Raw genomic sequence first — 16926 nt, forward strand, 5'->3', positions numbered from 1 at the left:
CACCCACACTAGGAAGGGCCCTCTGCTTTACTCACTCTGTCTAACAATTTAAATATTAATCTCATTCAGAAAAACCCTCACAGACACATGCAGAATAATGTTTGACCAAATATCTAGGCACCCTGTGGCCCAGTCAAGCTAACACATAAAATTTACCATCACAATAAGCATACGGTCCCAAGGCTCAGCCCTAAGTGAATCGGTAAAATTCCATTGATTCAGGGTAGACACATGACAAACCACTAGAGAGATGGACCAAAGAAGTCACATGCTGTGGACTTCTGGGAAAGGACATCCTTCCTCTCTTCCTTTCAATGGGATGCCTGGAACTGCTGCCGTTGTCCACTATCCTGAGGGAAGCCAGGGTAAGGAGGAGAGAGCAGGCCAGGAGCAGCCCAGAGGAATGCTGCAGCCTTGATCAAGCCACATATGAAGCCTGATTACCTTGGGTCATTTCAGTAACCCAGGCGGATCCGCCCTCTTTACTGTGTAACTCAATCTGGCTGGGTTTTCTGGAACTTGCAACATGAGGTCTTACTGGTCTGCTTACTCCAACACCACGGCCATTCTTGTCAGCAATCTGCTGCCTGCTCCCTGTTCCCTGTACAAGCAGTCAGGATTTGGGACACTGTCCAAGCTAAATGAGGTAGTGGAGCTGTGACAGTGTCCCTCAGATGTCACCTTTGCCTAGTCTTACCTTAGGCCAATGAGTTGCTCACCAGAATGTCCCCCAAACCAGACCTCCAAATCTCAAGCAGACTGGAATACTATCCCAGAGTAAACCCACATTAAGAACATTCCTTTGGCCCCTGAGATTTGAACTGCTGGTCACCTTTTGAGGGTCAGCCCCACAACCTTGCCCGTTCCCAACTTTCTGCCTTTGGCGATAGCCAGTGCCATTTGGTTATGGAATATGACTAATGTTAGAGAGAATTATTGAATGGGCTATATGACAGGAATAATAAAATCAATGAATAAATAGAGAATAGGTGTTGGCAAGTATAATTACTGAAACAAAAATAGTATTAGGTCAAATCAGTAGTTTTTCTATCCCAAGATTCGTTTCTGAGGAAAAAAACAAGAGCTAGTTGGTGAAAGAGCATGGAGATTGCCTTCCCTCCTGCTTATTTCAAAAGAAATATTAGCCTTAACTTCCCAGAATAACGAACTTTTAATCTTATATTTATTATAGATCTGTCGTCTATGAATTGATTTATATAACCTTTCTCAATCTATTTATATATGTATGTATTTTGCGTATGTGAGGAAGGTGGTCGCTGAGCTAACATCCATGCCCATCTTCCTCTGTTTCATGTGGGACGCTGCCACAGCCTGGCTTGACGAGCAGTGCTCAGTCTGCACCCAGGGTCTGAACCTGCAAACCCTGGGCCGCTGAAGCAGAGCACGTCAACTTAACCACTACGCCACTGGGCCGGCCCCAATCTGTTTGCATTTTTGACCTATACAAAGATTTAGGCCTAACATTAGGTATTTCTTTACATCTTGGTTTTTATCGAGCCACCTAGCTTTGATGTTCTGCAGTTTAATGAATGAATCCTTATTCGACCTAATCACAATCCTTCTGAATTTACAGGCAGTATTTACTGTTCTTATGTACCATCAAGTCAGCTCTGACTCCTGGTGACCCTACGAACGAGTGCTGTCCACAGTGTCCCGTCCTAACAGCCCTGCTCAGCTCCTGTAGACTCAGACCTGTGGCTTCCTGTACAGAGTCAATCCATCTCATACTTGCTCTTCCTCTTTTCCTGCTGCCTCCTGCTCTTCCCAGCATTATTGTCTTCTCCAAACAATCTGCCTTCTCATGATGCGCCCAAAGTTGGGCAGCCTCAGTTTTATCATTTCTGCCACCAGTGATAGATAGCTCAGGCTTAATTTGCTCTGGGACCCACTTGTCGTCTTCCTGGCAGTCCAGGTTATCTGTAGGGCTCTCCTGCAAAACTCCGTTTCAAATGGATCCATTTTTTTCCCGTCAGCCTTCTCCACTGGCCAGCTCTTGCACCCGCACACAGTAATTGGGAATTCGAGGGTGTGAACAATCCTGACCTTAGTCGCTAGTGACACTTCTTACACTTGATGACCTTTCCTAATTCTCTCATTGCTGCTTGAGTCTCAGTCTTCTCTTGATTTCTTGGCTGCGGTCTCCATTTAAACTGATGACTGAACTGAGGTAAACAAAATCTTCAACGATTTCAGCGTCTTCATTTGTCGATGTTAAAGTTGTAGCTCTTCTGTAGTCAGGATCTCTGTCTTCCTGATGGTCAAATGCTGTCCTGCTTTGGCACTTTCTTCTCTCACTTTTGTCAGAAGTCATTTCAAGTCATCTGCCACTAAGATGGTGTCATCTGCGTGTCTTAGATTGTCGATATTTCTTCCACCAGTTTTCGCTCCTCCCTCATCTGAGTCTAGCCCAGTTTTTCGATTTGTTCTGCGTACAGACTAAACAGACTCTCTCCAGATTCTGTCCTGACAGTGGCTTCTTGTCCACAATGCAGGTTACGCATCAGGACAGTCAAGTGCAGAGGCAGGTCTTGTTCTTTCAGAGCAGCCCAGAGCTTTCCATGAGGCTTTCCTGTCGTCTATAAAATACAGACTAACCTTCTTCTGAAACTCTTTGAGCACTCCAGTAGCCAACGAATAATCACAATTAGATCTCGTGTGCCCCTCCCTTTTCCAGCTCGGATGTCAGGCATTTCCGGCTCCATATGAGGTAAAAGCCTTTTTTGCAGCACCTCAAGCACCATTTGACTCGCATGGGAAATTAGAGCAGTGGTGCCATGGTTACTGCGCTCCTTGGCATCTCCTTTCTTTGTGATTGGGATATATATTGAGCATTTCTAGTCTGTAGGCCATTGCTTTGTTTTCCATATTTGTTGGCTTATTTTTGTTAGGATTTTGACAGATTCAGTCTCCGTGGCTTGAAATAATTCTAGCAATATCTCATCCACCCACAATAAGAAGCACGAAGCAAGAGTCAGTGATTTAGGATTGGGAGAATTTCCAGGTGTTTGCTGCCTGGATTCTGGTATTTACTCATGAAAAGTCATAACTGAAGGGCCAGTCCTGGGCAAGTGGTTAAGTTCACGTGCTCTGCTTCGGTGGCCCAGGTTTTGCCAGCTCGGATCCCAGGCGTGGACCTACATACTGTTCATCAAGCCATGCTGTGGCAGGTGTCCCGCATGTAAAATAAAGGAAGATGGGCACGGATGTTAGCTCAGGGCCAGTCTTCCTCAGCAAAAAGAGGAGGATTGGTGGCAGATGTTAGCTCAGGGCTAATCTTCCTCAAAAAAGAAAAAAAAAGTCATAACTGAGTTAAATTCTGACCAGGGCTGAGGAAGGTATAAAGATTTAGAGGTTTGGTCTGGGAAGGGTGGCAGTGCCTGGGCTGGGGAGTCTGTGAAACTTGGTGGGGGAACAGAAAGAAGTACAACCAATTTCATCTGCCTGCAGTTTAGCCCTGAACTCTTATCTTCAGGACAGCAAGAGAGAAACCCACAAGGAGCTCAGTTTGTGAGGTTAGCAGCGGCTGCTTTGGCTAGAATCTTGCAGACAGACACCCAGGCCTCCTCCTGGTTGGGTTTGCCCCTTCTCAGGGTGTGGTTCCCTGACTGCTGGCCACGTCTGGCCTGAGTCTCTGAATCCGGCTGCTGAGCGGGCCAGTGTTTGTTGGAGTTTGCAGGCTGACAGTGCAGTTGGCATTGTCAACCCGATCCTGGAGAGTGGTTTCCCTGGAGCTGCTCGCTGGTTTTAAGCTGTTGTGTGCTGGCCGCCCAGTTCTGTTTGGAAGAGCAAGGAGGGGAACCGAGGGGTAGAGGGAGCATGAGGGGTTACAATGGACCCTTCCTGGCCCATGGAAAGAGAGGCCCAGGCCAGCAATGAAAGGGGCCATTGTGACCACAGCCAGGCACCTGCTGTCACCCTCCATGCATGAGGCACCCCTGCCCTTGAGAAACGTCTCTGAGTTGAGGGGCAGTTTAAAGGAACTTTTGTCCCAGGAGGCCCAAAATGGCGGGCGTGTTTGGCAGCTGGTTTATCATGGAAAGAGCCCTGGACTTGAAACCAGAAAACAAATGTTCAAGTTCTGGGACTCCCACCTCCCGGCTGTACGACTTCGAGCACATCATTTAAACTCTGAGTCTCCGTTTCCTCATCAGCAAAATTTGAGAAAGAAAACTTGTTTCTAAGACTTTTGATGAGAATCGAATGAAACAAAGTACGTGAAAGATTCGCATGTGACATACATGGATAGGAATAAACCCAATGCAAGTCACCAACCTCCAGTGGGGGAGGGGGAGGGTGTGGTGATGGATTTCCTTACCTGGTCCAACCTATTCTGGTCATAAATTGACCAACTCAACTAACCATTACCTGGCTCCATTTATCACCTAAAGGTACATTACAGGTACCTACCTTTAATAATACATAACGAAAAATGACAATAGTAGATTACATTTATTTCACACATGGCATGTCTTTGGCATTATGTGAAATGCTTCTATCTCATTTAATCCTTACAACAACCCCACGAAGACTATAATAAGCACAAATTTACCTGTGACAAAATTTAAGCTCAGATTGCTTAAGTGGTCTAAGACCACCCGGGTTGTGAGTGGCAGAGCTGAGATTCGAATCCAAGCGATTTGACTCCAGGGCCCATGCTTCAGAACTTAGAATTATTATTTTTTAATGAGTTGAGAATGATGGGATCCACAGCACTATGAAAAGAACTATGTATGGGTTACCAAACTATTAGCTTCCACATAAATATATTGGAAAACCCAATACAATACCACGTGTTTCCAGTGTTAATTCTACTCTCCCATCATGAAGAAAGTGTTACCTTTAGCCAGGTGTGGCTTAGCGGGTGTCTCTCTCCCAGTCCCATGAGGATTTTGTATTTTCATTACTCTGTTACCTGCTAATACTCTTGTATCCGCGCTGTTTTGGTCACCTGAGTCCTCAGCGCTTTACTCAGGTGAGACTTGCTCAAAGGCAGGACTTTGATTCAGAGTCACAGGTGACATTATTTCCAGAGCTCCAGGATCACTTTCTCGAATCTGCTGCTACACGGAACTGTGCAGCGATGGAACTGGGGAGGCTCACGGCCCTCCAGCGCCCGCTCGGCCCCCAGCTGGCACCCCGCTCGGGAGCTCCGCACGCAGAGGGTTTAGAGGTCACCTCAGACTAGACAGGCAGCTCGTGGTTCCAGGACTGCCACCGAGAAAAGCTGTTTCCTGCGCTGTTGTCACGGGATATATTTTACATTCCTTGTGGGTTTTCGGACAACCCCCTGACAGGTACAGCATCTTAGAGTTTTACTACTAAGTCGTTTATTAACTTTGTCAATGATAAAGTTATACAGATGTGATAAAGCCACAGGGCATCAATGCAAGGTCTAAGTACTGCCATGGCAGGACTTCTGAGAGCGCAGATTAGAACATCCCTCAGGTATTCTCAGTTGAAGGCTCCGTTTTCCTTCTCTGAGCTCCTCCGATGCCCCACCAGAACACTGCCAAAGTGCGCAGGCTCTTGCCGTGGACTTGTCTGTCTTCTCCATGAGACTGTCACCTTCAAGATGGGAAGGACGATGTCTGTTTTGTTCACCACTTTCTCTGCAGCATTTCACACAGCACCTGGTAAGGAACAGTGGTCAACAGGACTCGTTGGGTGAATGGATGGATGGATGGATTCCCCTGGCCTTTGTGGCCTCCTGGAACCCTTACCAGAGTATGGTTTCATCCCTTCTGCAGGTTTTGTTCTGTGGTCAGTATGGTGTTCAGGGTGTGGAACACGCAGCCGGGCCCCATGCGGGGGCCTCTAGAGATGGCTCTGCCCTGGCATAACCGATTGGCACAAAGAGATATTGGGACTAGCAGGAGAGCTAAGGTAAACTCACACTTCATTTTTGTAAATAAACTTTTTATTTTGGCATAGTTTTAGATTTACATAAAAGTTGCTAAGTTAGTACAGAGAGTTCCCCTACTGTTAACATCTTATCAACATGCATTTGTCACAACCATGAAGCCGAGATTGGTACACTGCTCTGGACTGAACATCCACGTTTATTTAGATGGAGCCAGCAAAATGCCCTTCTTGTCCTCCAGGACCGCAGCGGGACACCACTGGGTTCCACTGAGTTGTCACATCTCCTTAGTCTCCTCTGGTTTGTGACAGTTCCTCAGGCTTTCCCTGTTTTAATGACAGTTGTAAGGAATACTGATGACGTACTGTATAATATTTCCCTCAATTTGAGTTTGCCTGATGTTTTTCTCATAATTAGACTAGGTTTGGGTTTTTAGAAAAAACACCCCAGGGGTGAAATGCCTGTCTTGTCCCATCGTGTAGGGAGTACACGTACCCTCATGACATCATTGATGGTGTCATCACCCGATTGAGGTGGTGTCTGCCAGGTTTCTCCCCTGTGAAGTTCCTATTTTCCCTCTGATGTAATTGCAATGCTGTATATCTGAATGTCATCTAGTTACTAAATCATGAAAGCTGGGCTTGAAGGACCCATGAGACACTGGCCAGTTTCAGGAGGGGTTGGTTGCTTGCTTTCACGCTGATGCACTATAAGCTTCGGACCGTCTTCAATTGTCTGTGACGGGATGGTTAACCCTCAGGAGGAAATGGTCGGCAGTAGAGTGGCCTGATGAGGCTGAAGAGCGGGTGCAGTGGAGATCAGCAGGAGAGAGTGCTGGAAGGCTTGGAGGTCCTGGTCTGAGAATGGGAACACTGAACTGAAGACTGCTCAGGGAGAGCAATCCTCGGGCACGGCAGGCTCCAAGCGTGGCCATGGGAGAGCGTGAAGGCCACACAGGTGGAAGAGGACGCCCTGCGAAAGGAGGCAGGAGCCAACGGGGACATTCGGGGGTTTAAAGAAGTCACCCGTGTGAAGTTTCCCAGAGTGATGCTGGGACCATGAGCTTAGCGAGGGGGTGAATGGGCACCAAGTCAGGACAGCAACAAAGAGGAGCCACACAGCCCGGGGATGACGCAGCAGAGAGCAGGGTTTTGTTTTACCAAAGGTGAAACAGAAGCAAGGGGAACGCTGACCCCGCTCCCTGACCCTGAGGTCCAGGACGTGAGAGAGGGAGCCGCCCCCACTGGAGTCCTGGGGTGACAGCCAGGGTTCAGGTGGGCAAGGTGTGGAGGAACATGTGGTGGTGATGTAGGGGGCGCGTCTTCCCGCAACGGGAGTTGCAGAGAGCAGGGCAGAGCGTCTGGGAGGGGGGAGGCGGCCCAGGCCAGGTTGGGGTCAAGAGGAGAGAGTGGTGCTCGGCCAGAGGGCCTTGACCTTGGGCACGCATCAGGACTTACAATAACTCATTCGTTCTCCCTACGACTACTTATTGAGAGCATTCTCTGTGCCAGATGGCGGTTTGGCAATGAGAACACGGACGTGAATAACACAAAGTCCCTGCCACGTGGAGCGTACCTTCTAGGGGGGCTGACACAGGGCCCTGGGGAAGTGCTGGCAGGAAGAACCAGAAGGGGGAGAGAACTGAGCGGGACAGGGCTGCTCTCTCACTTAGCCAGTCTGAGCAGAGAGCTGGAGGGATCAGGGAGCATGGTAGCCCATGTGGGCTGTGGAAGAGGCTTCCAGAACACAGGGGCCGGAGCAAGGAGTGAGGGGAGAAGGGAGGGAGGAGGGAGCCAAGGACCAGAACAGGCAGGCCGTCAGGGTCCCGGCCCGGTCTTTGAACTTTCTTCTGAGTGTAACGCTAGGCTAGCGGCACACTCAAGCACAGTGTCACGATCCCGCATCATGTGACAGACCTGGGGTATGATGTGTTGGTTGACCTGAGGCTGTATAAGCATCAGTCCAGCATCAGCACGCTGGTAGACCACAGACGACCAGGCTGCCCAGGCCTCTCAGGAGCCTGTCTGCGCAGGAACGGCTTTCCCTGAGGGTGAGCTGGCAGGAGGCAGCGGTGGCCTTTGGCTTCCAAGACGCAAAATACGGGAAACAGAGGCAACTCCCAGGGAGGGGACTGCGGTCTCTGGAAATGAGCAGCACCAGCCTTGCTGGATTCTCAAGGCTTGGGTGCCGCCCTCTGTGGGGCCCTGGGGAGGAGCAGCTCAAAGCCTTATTGGTGGGGTCTGTCATGGTTACACTGGCTACAAAGAGAGGCCTCTGGGTCATGGCTGCTGGCCTGACGCTCTGGCAGGGTGGGAAGGTGTCCTGGTCATCCTGGGGCCTGAGCTGCCTACAGAGTGCGTGGTGGAGCTACCCAGGAGGCCTGGCACGGTCGGACGGCAGGACCATCCCCGCGGTCTGAGTTCAGTCTGCAGCTGCCTCTAGAGTAAAATCCATCCACGATCAAAGTTGGGAAATCCTGATTCTTCACTGGCTTAGTCCTAACGAGGGGCTATTAAGGGCCGGCCCCAGCAGCAAACGCATGTGCCTGCACCTGCACGCACACTCGCGCGCCCTCTTTGCAGCACAGACATGGCGATGATTCCACGCTCACCCGGCCGGAGACTCGGGGCCAGCGTTCACAAGAACGTGGACAGTTAGAGCCAGACAGAAGCCCGTCCGTCTCCTGACCCAGCACCTGCTATTTTGCCAAAAGATAGGCAGCCTCTGGAGGCAGGCGACCTGAACGAGGGGCAAGGATCTGTGGGAGGGCGGCCGCGCCCCAGTCCTCGCTGTTGGGTGGAGGTCCGCCCAGTGGCAGGAGAAGGCAGGCCCTGAGGTTTCTCGGTTGGACCAAACCCTCTCCCCCTCCTCAGCCTTTCCTCAAAGGATCACAGCCTCACCCAGACCCACAGCCAATTGGGCTGTGCTCAGTAAATAGAGTTTGGGGACCATGAGACATGGGCACGGGGCTAAAAGTTCCACAGCTCTTCATGGATAACCATCAGCATTAAGAAACAGGAATGTGCCAGGGGTCACAGCAAAGCACTCTGAGCTGTAACCAATCTGTTAGGATTTATACATGCAGATGAGCTGCTCGTCAAAATGGCCTCATTGGTAGCTTACATCTCTCTGCAGCGAGGTTTCCACTGCTCATCACATCTCCAGACCTCCTCTTCAAGATGCAACAGCAGTGGAAAGTAGGCTTTGAGTCAAAGCTGCCTAAATCTTAGTTCTAAGTCCTTCTAGCTAGCTGTGTGACTTTGAGTGAGTTACTTAACCTCTCTGAACCTCAGCTTCTTCAATTATAAAATGGACATAATTATACTTACTTTACAAAACCCCTGTGAGCATTAAATGAGATAACAGAAATGAAAGTACCTGTGCTTGGTATATAACAGACTCAGAAATGTTGTCTTTCTTCCTCCTTTGGAAATTGCTCTCAGAAAGTAAAGCATTAGCTTAAGTAACTTAATGGTGCCAAATCATTAATCTTCTGAAGAAGAATTATACCTTTGAAAATGGCCAAAAGCTGTTCGGATTGTAGTGCGATAAAGCAGAGCAGCACGCACGTTGCCAGGCCAGGTGCAGCCGCTGTGGTGGTAACGAGGATGACGTTCTGCACAGACAAGGCAGAGTCTCTCACGGCCGCCAGGGTCCAGGCGCGGTGCTGGGCCGTGCGACTACACCAGTAAACAGATCGCAGCCCTGTCCCAGGGCCCACAGACCTGTGTGAGCCAGGGTCCACAGGCCTCTGTGAGCGGCAGGGGTGCCCCTTCCCGAGCAAACAACACGGCTCCCCAGGACAGATGCTTTCCAACCAGCGTGCGTGCCGTGGCGCCGTCTGGGGACTGCCACCTCCTCTGTTGCCAGTGAGCCCACAGCACCGCCACGTAAGCCACAGGAAGACAGCTCTCCCCAAGCCACAGCCATTCTTCCCACCTGGCGTGGCTTTATCAAACAAAAAGAAGCAATTGATAAATTATTTGAACTTCGTGATGATGTTGGCATTTTCTGAACCTTGCGTTTCAAACCCGAAAAGCTGTCGATAATTTCCTTTGCTGGAATCTCTAATCAGGTCATTAATTATGTATTATTAACCAGGCCATTTGTAATTATTCACGTCATTAATTATTATTTAAATAACACATAGCCCTTATACCATAAAGACGAATCTCAGCTTGTGAGCTGTTTTTGATCCTGTATTCAGCAAGAGCTGCCCGGGGAGGGATCGGAAGCCCTTCTATTTTGCCTCGATTTCCTCAACTGTGAAACGGAGATGGTGGAGTCGCATACTCAGCGCTGTGGGGAGGATGAGATGAGTCCCTACAATTTAGGAGGTTTAAACAGCGCCAGGAGCCCGGGATTGGGTTTGCTCTCTCTCTCGCTACCTGACCTGAGACCCAAACAAGAATACCAGGTGCTGTGTTGCAGTCTTCCACGTTGGAATCCTGCTTCCTGTGACTGAAAGATGTCATCCAAAGTGAGCTTGCTGGGTTTTGTTTTATGGTCCGCAAAAGTCCACTTTATGTAGCATCATAATCATGCAAAGCGAAATAAGTATGAAGATACAACCGTCCGACGTGGCATCAGGCGTGGAGATCGTGTGTGGTAAAAGGGATTGGGCGTCTGAGGCAATCACATCACACACCGAGTGTGAACTCGACCTTGAACATTCCCTTCTATACGCCACAGCCCCTTGCCACAGCGTCCATGGAATGAAGAGACAATAACCTGGGGTTTGGCAGTCTCACCAGGTGCCGAGATCAAAAGGAGACAGAGGAGGGGTCGGCATAGTGAAGCTCAGCATGACTTCCTTTCATTGATCCTTCCTGACCCCCAATGGGGGTCCCTGGCTGTGACACCCCCCCCCCCAACTGCAGTCTTGTTTAGGGTCACAGCACTCAAAGAAGAGGAAAGCAAGTAGTGACACACGTGGTGTGGAGATTCTGAAAGGCTGCGGCCAGCCATCTCCAGGACTCCAGGCCTCTAGCCACCTGAAGGATGGAGGCTGGGGATGGGGGGTGGGGTCGGGTAGACCAGGAGAACAGAGAAATGGAGTTTATGTCCTAACAGGGTGAATATAATGCCCTGCCCTGAACCAGACCTTTTAGTGCCTTCCATCTTTAGACATTTGTGCTGAACGCCCCACGGCCACCAGCTCTGTTACGGATGTGGTCACAGCACGCCAAGAACACCGGCTTCACCGAGGGCCTCTCGGTGGAGGGCATCACCAAGAAGTGAAGACTGAGAGGGAAAATTCAGGACGTCCTCAGGAGGACCAGCAGCTGCAGAGGGATGGCAAGGTGCCAGAGGCCGAGGAGTGGCCAGATTAAGAAGTCCCACTCTCATTCCCCTGAATGTCCACGCCAGGGATCCTGGAAGCCGCAGTGGGTAGGGAAGGCTGCTCACCTTCGATCTCAGAAGAACCCGAGGACCAAAATCCGCCCTGTGACCAGATCAGTTTGGGTATCTTTTTGGACACACAGAGCAACTTGCTTATTCTTGCCTTCACTCCTCTCCCAAAGCAAAGCCACCCAAGCACACAGAAATAGGTAAGGGTCTTTTAAGTACTGAGTAGGCACAGTTCAGAAGATGGGTCTGCTAAAAGGAGGCGTCCTCTCCATTCACTGGAGACATACACCTGTGCACACACGCTCCTCCCGTGTCTGCAGACTGTGCTGGGCGCCGAGGGCGTGACGACGAGCAATCAGATACCACTTCCACCCGGCTGAAGTTGTAGAGGGGAAGACAAGGAGTTAAACGAGAAAGTAAGAGCGACGTTTAGGACAGAAGAGCAGAATGCTGTGGGAGTATGTAGGAGGAGGGTTTAGTTCATCACATATTTTCTATGGAAAAGGAATAATGAATCTAAGGGTAAGTTGATTCTTTTACTACTTTAAAAGTCCAAATGCAGATCTATTGGGTTAACCAGATGTATAACCTGGCTGGCCTTTCTAGAACTCCCAAGACATCTCTATATGGACCCTAGAGCACCTTCAGGTGGGCATGCGACACACTCTGCACTGAAGCGGTTCTGGGCACTTCCTTCTGTTCCTGCCTCATTTCTCGTTTTAACTTTCTCTAGTTATTCACTTGTTAAAAAGTGACTAGTTCCCTCTATTCAACTGTTTCAACGTCCGTGGAATGCCTGAGAGCTCCCTTTATCCTGTCTCCCCCTGCAAAGACCACTATATGTCTTGGAGGGCTTTCATGGAGAAATGTGCTGGGTCCTTACAGGTAAACCTGTTGTTAATCTGCTCCCTAAATTGTTCAAATTGCTCCTGTTAATATGTGATATGCTTATAACTTCTTTCATCCCAAACGCCCATAAGACACCTCACATATAAGCTATGACATATAAGCTATGACATTTATCTGATGAAGCACACTTGCTTTGTTCTGAATCTTGGGAGTGGACAGACCGAACTGCTCAGACAAATGCACTGAATTCCACGGAGCCCACCTGACTTAGAACATCCAAGAATATTTAGAGTTGGAAAGTAATTTTGAGATTATTGACTCCGTCTTTATTATTTGATAGAAAACTGAGGCCCAAGGAAGCTGGGTGATTCAGACAGTCACTCCCACCAGGGGGTAAGGACTAGTAGCTCTGAGGACTGTGATCCCGAGCGCTCTTGGGCCCACCGCCCCTGGACCCCACGGCCCAGCACAGTGCCTGGCACGTGGCACTGGGAAGTTCATGTACTTTAAATGGGTGAAGGACGATGGCTGAAGGTCTGGGAGACACTGTTCTGGGACCTTCGCCTGCATTAACTCCTTTACTCCTCACAACAACCCAATGAGGTAGGTACTATTAGCATCCTCAGTACACGGAGGCGCACAGAAGTGAAGAACTTTGCCCAAGATAACACAGATAGGAAAGGACAGAGCCGGGGTTTGAACCCAGGCCTTCTGACTGAGTCTATGATCGTACACACGGTGCCGTCCCGGCCATGAAGGGATGGATACCTAACAACACATACACCCCCGAGGGAAGAGGAGAGGACTGGGGAACAGTTTAAGAACAACAGAATAATAGAAGATACACACATATACGACAGCCTGATACTCCTTTACCTGTAAATTACACGTCCCCTCAGACGGCTAGAGACCAGGTTTGCTGATCTGAACTTCAAAGACTATGTAAAATAAGATAGGACACAACATTTGCTTTTGTGGCATATAAATTTTGAATTATAGCAACTGGCATTATGTTGTTCATAAAAAATTAGAATTATAAACGTAAAATCATAGTCATAACAACCACCTTCTGAAACGTGGCTAACTAAACCTACTTGTTTTTTAAATGCCAGAGGGCATATTATCACGAGAGGTCAGTGCCGGTATTGCGTGATTTGTCAGTGTTCCGGCTCTCGCACAACCACTCATCTGCCCGGCCCTGATGGGAAGCTGTCTCTGGGCGTGCGGACAGTTCTGACGTCTCACCACTGACACTTCCAGCAGTGGCTTGGTGGTTATTCCCTGGAACCCTCCAATTAAAAACTCGCTTAGATACAGCCAAGTTTGCTAAACTTGTCATTTATCTATTATATTATATTGCAGACGGATTTGCAGTTCTCTTGAAATCCCCCGGAAGGATTTTCCCTCCTTTCCTGGCTGAAGGACAGTGGGCCCCACCCCAGGGCCGCTGCGCTGTGATGGGAACTGGGGCTTTCCCACAGTGGAAGGAGCGTGGGAGGGATCTGTCATGCTGTCCTTGAAGTGACTGCTCTTTGTGGCCTTCTTCACATCCTCCTCCACGTCTCCCATCTCCCCCTGCAAGCCTGCCCCCAGCACAGGGCACCCATTATTCAGAGTGACCCGGCACAGGCAAAGCTATGCAGGAGCCTCAGGCAGACCCAGGACAAAGGGGGAGCCTGTGACTGCTGTTTCATTTCTGAAGATGTCTACACCTTAAACATATAAATAATCCATAATACCCTGCTGATTCATTTATCTTTGAAAAATCCTTGTAAACCCCTATTCCGTGGCACCCACAATAGTCCATTGCCGAAAGCGTAACGGTTCCCTGTCAGGTTTCAAACGGGCATCAAGAAAACTAAGGGACTGTTTTGGTGTCCCTTAAAATTCTTGCCTGAGTCTCGATGGCTGAGTCACCAGCCCCCGATATGACAAACCTGAAACCAAAGCATTGTCTCCCTCACATCAGCAGGGCTCACGAGCTCCTAGGGAGGACAAGACAGGCAGGAGCAGCGACAACAGGACCAGCCCCTGCACTCTCAGAGACGCCAGCCCCGCAGGCGCGTGCTCCCCGGACATCTAGTGGCCGTCGAGAGAAGTGCCGTCCCGACCTTGCCACCCCACCCCAACTCAAGACAGGTCCGGGAGGGTGCTCAGGGAGCCCGCTGTGGACGCTCCTCGTTCCGGGTAAGGAAGCTGAGGCCCAGGGGCAGCGCGGCTCGCCCACTTTCATATCTAGTTGGGGGCGGTGGCATGCAACCCCACAGATCGTTTGTGCTAGAACACGCACACGGGGAGCGCCGGGCGGATCACCCAGGCGACGGCGGGTGCGTGACAGGGAGCTTTGGGGGCTCGTGGTTCACTAGGCATTTGCATCTAAATGCAGTGATTTTCCAAATTCCATCATTCATCCTTTATGGATAATGGCACTGCTTTATGAGAAGAAAAAACTACTAAAACTCCCATCCAAATCTAAAAGAAAAACGGGTCAAAACAGGCTTAGAGGAAACCTGTCAGGCAGCGCTCCAGCTCCAAAACTCTGCAAACTTCACTCACACGAGAACTTTTCTGCACTTTGTGACAATAAAATGCACGCAAACAAAACATTCCTGGTCCTCAAACACTGAACTTTTACATCTAAAGTTAAAATATCATAGAAGTAAATAACTTTGTGCTATAGGTACCAATAGGTCCCACAAACTTAGAATGCTGAACGAGACTCTGTTTTTTAGCCTAAAGAGCCACAGGAGAGAGAAAATACAAAAGAATTAGGAATCGGAAGTGTTACGTAAGGTAGAGGAGAAAAAAAATCAGAAGCCAAGGTTCTTAGTCCCAAAATATCTCTACAGGAAGCTCAAAGAAACAATGTTCCGTGAAAACAGGAGATGCGTCTTATAAATAATAAGCTGGGCAGGGCTGTGAGGGACAAGGAACGCATGGAGGAGGGAGGGAAAAGTGGACGTGCTGGCCTGCCCCGGCACAGGAACGTTGTGGGGTCCAAGGCCAAAACACTGAATATTTATGTTCTCCTTATAAAATGTGTCTTTTATAGAGAAATTTAGTCACATTCTACTGTGTCCGAAGAGTTCCCTAAAGTCAGATCTTTGCAGACTTTCCATCCGTCCTTGTCATCAGGCCAGCATGTGTGGAGACTGGCTTCCATTTGGAAATGGGGGCAGGCAGAGCCGTTCTGGGCGAGATTCCTAGCAACCTGCCTGGAACATTTATTTCTCATGTAATAGACTGAAAATACAAAAACACCAAAACAACAACTATATATATATCTCGTCTGTATCAGGTCTGCATACCTGAACGTAAGTGCATGTCCATTCTGAATTTAAATATAAGATCAATACTTAATGACAACCAAGAAATAAAAACTTCCAGATCAAACTGTGCCACTGAGGCCCCAAGGTCCTTTGGAGTCATGCTTCGTCCTCCTCCTCTTCCAGTTGGAATTGCGTTAAGAACTGAGCTCAGAGGAGCCCTGAATGCCCAGCATGAATGAGTCAGGGGCAAGCCAGGCGCCCTACAGCCACACTCACTCCCCAAGAACTAGGAGGGTTTCAATTCCCACATGGGAAAGGAGGCAAGCGATGGAGAGCCCACGCGGAAGGGAAAGCTGGAGACAGGCTGTCTGAACCAGGGCAGGAGACTCAGACAGATGAGAGTGCGAGGGTGGCCTGGGAGGCGAGGAGTAGGAATGGGTGCTGTGAACAGAAGGTCAGGGACTCCTGGGGCCCCATGCCCACCGCTGCCTTGTCTGCCCCTCGCACCCCCTGCCCCCTCCTGGTCCTAGAGAGCCCAGCTCGCAGCAGGCTCTTTCCCTCAGGATTCCAGTAGCGCTGCCGCCTCAGCCTCCAAGCCCTACCCCCTCTCACCCACCTGCCTCCAATCCGCCCACTTCTCTTAAGGTTCTCCTCAGTTGATCTGCCCCATGGAGTCTCTCCCTGCCTCTCCTTGCCCCCAGATCACCCTGGCAGGGACCATTCTCTCCACTGGGCTCCACTGTACTCGACCAGTGGACACACAGCATTTATTCATCCACTTCCTTCTACTGACCATCCCACTGGCGTTAACCTCCCCTCCCCTTCCCGGTTGCTCATGTGTGCACCCCAAGTGCCTCCCTGCCGGGGTCCAGCCCCAGCTGAGTCCAGGGTCTCCCGAAGGGATGGACGGAGTCGGCGAGAGAGAGAGACGCAGTGAGACAAGGAGTGAGGTTTCCAAGCCTATTTAATATGAGCATCTGCTTTTCTTATAAAGGGTCCAGGTTACATAAGGTTCAATCAGGTGATATTATCTCAGCAGCTAATCTTTAGCACTTAGACATTATCTAGACATCGCATGTCCGGCAAGCAATATATTTTCTGTGGGGTAAGTAACAAGTGGTTTCAAGGGCGCAGGGTATGGTATACAAAGGAAAGTATAAGATGTCTTGCAAACAACCGAATATACATGTCAAATATAGCTGGCATAACTATTAATAAAGTGAACTTTAAAGGTTGGACTTGTTTGCTTGTCTTTCAAAGGTCAGGAACGTGTTTGGCAGTAAAGTTTGCATCGTCCCCCTTCTTTCCACCAATTCCACCATGGGCCTTCTGTGGCCTTATGTGCCCTTTCTGGGTCTCTGCAATACAGCCTACACAGATGTTTCATTGTATATGGATTCCATGTTCTAGGATCTCCCCACCGTGCATTCATACTATCCCAATATGTTGTATCCTCAGGTGTAATTCTTCTGTTTCCTTTCCACTTATGGGGGACCCAATCTTCATCATAGTCCCAATTAACTCTGACCAAAGTTTCATGATGTTTTCGCATCAAGTCCTCTGGACTTAAAAAAG

General features: G+C 49.4%; 1 protein-coding gene across 5 annotated transcripts in view; it reads right to left on the bottom strand.

Annotated features, from left to right (window-relative positions):
• Positions 1 to 16926, bottom strand: part of SPATA13 (spermatogenesis associated 13) — a 346853-nt gene that overhangs the window by 254157 nt on the left and 75770 nt on the right. The window lies entirely within an intron of this gene.

This window comes from Equus przewalskii, chromosome 16 (assembly GCF_037783145.1).
Source record: "Equus przewalskii isolate Varuska chromosome 16, EquPr2, whole genome shotgun sequence".
Taxonomy (NCBI): Eukaryota; Metazoa; Chordata; class Mammalia; order Perissodactyla; family Equidae; genus Equus; species Equus przewalskii.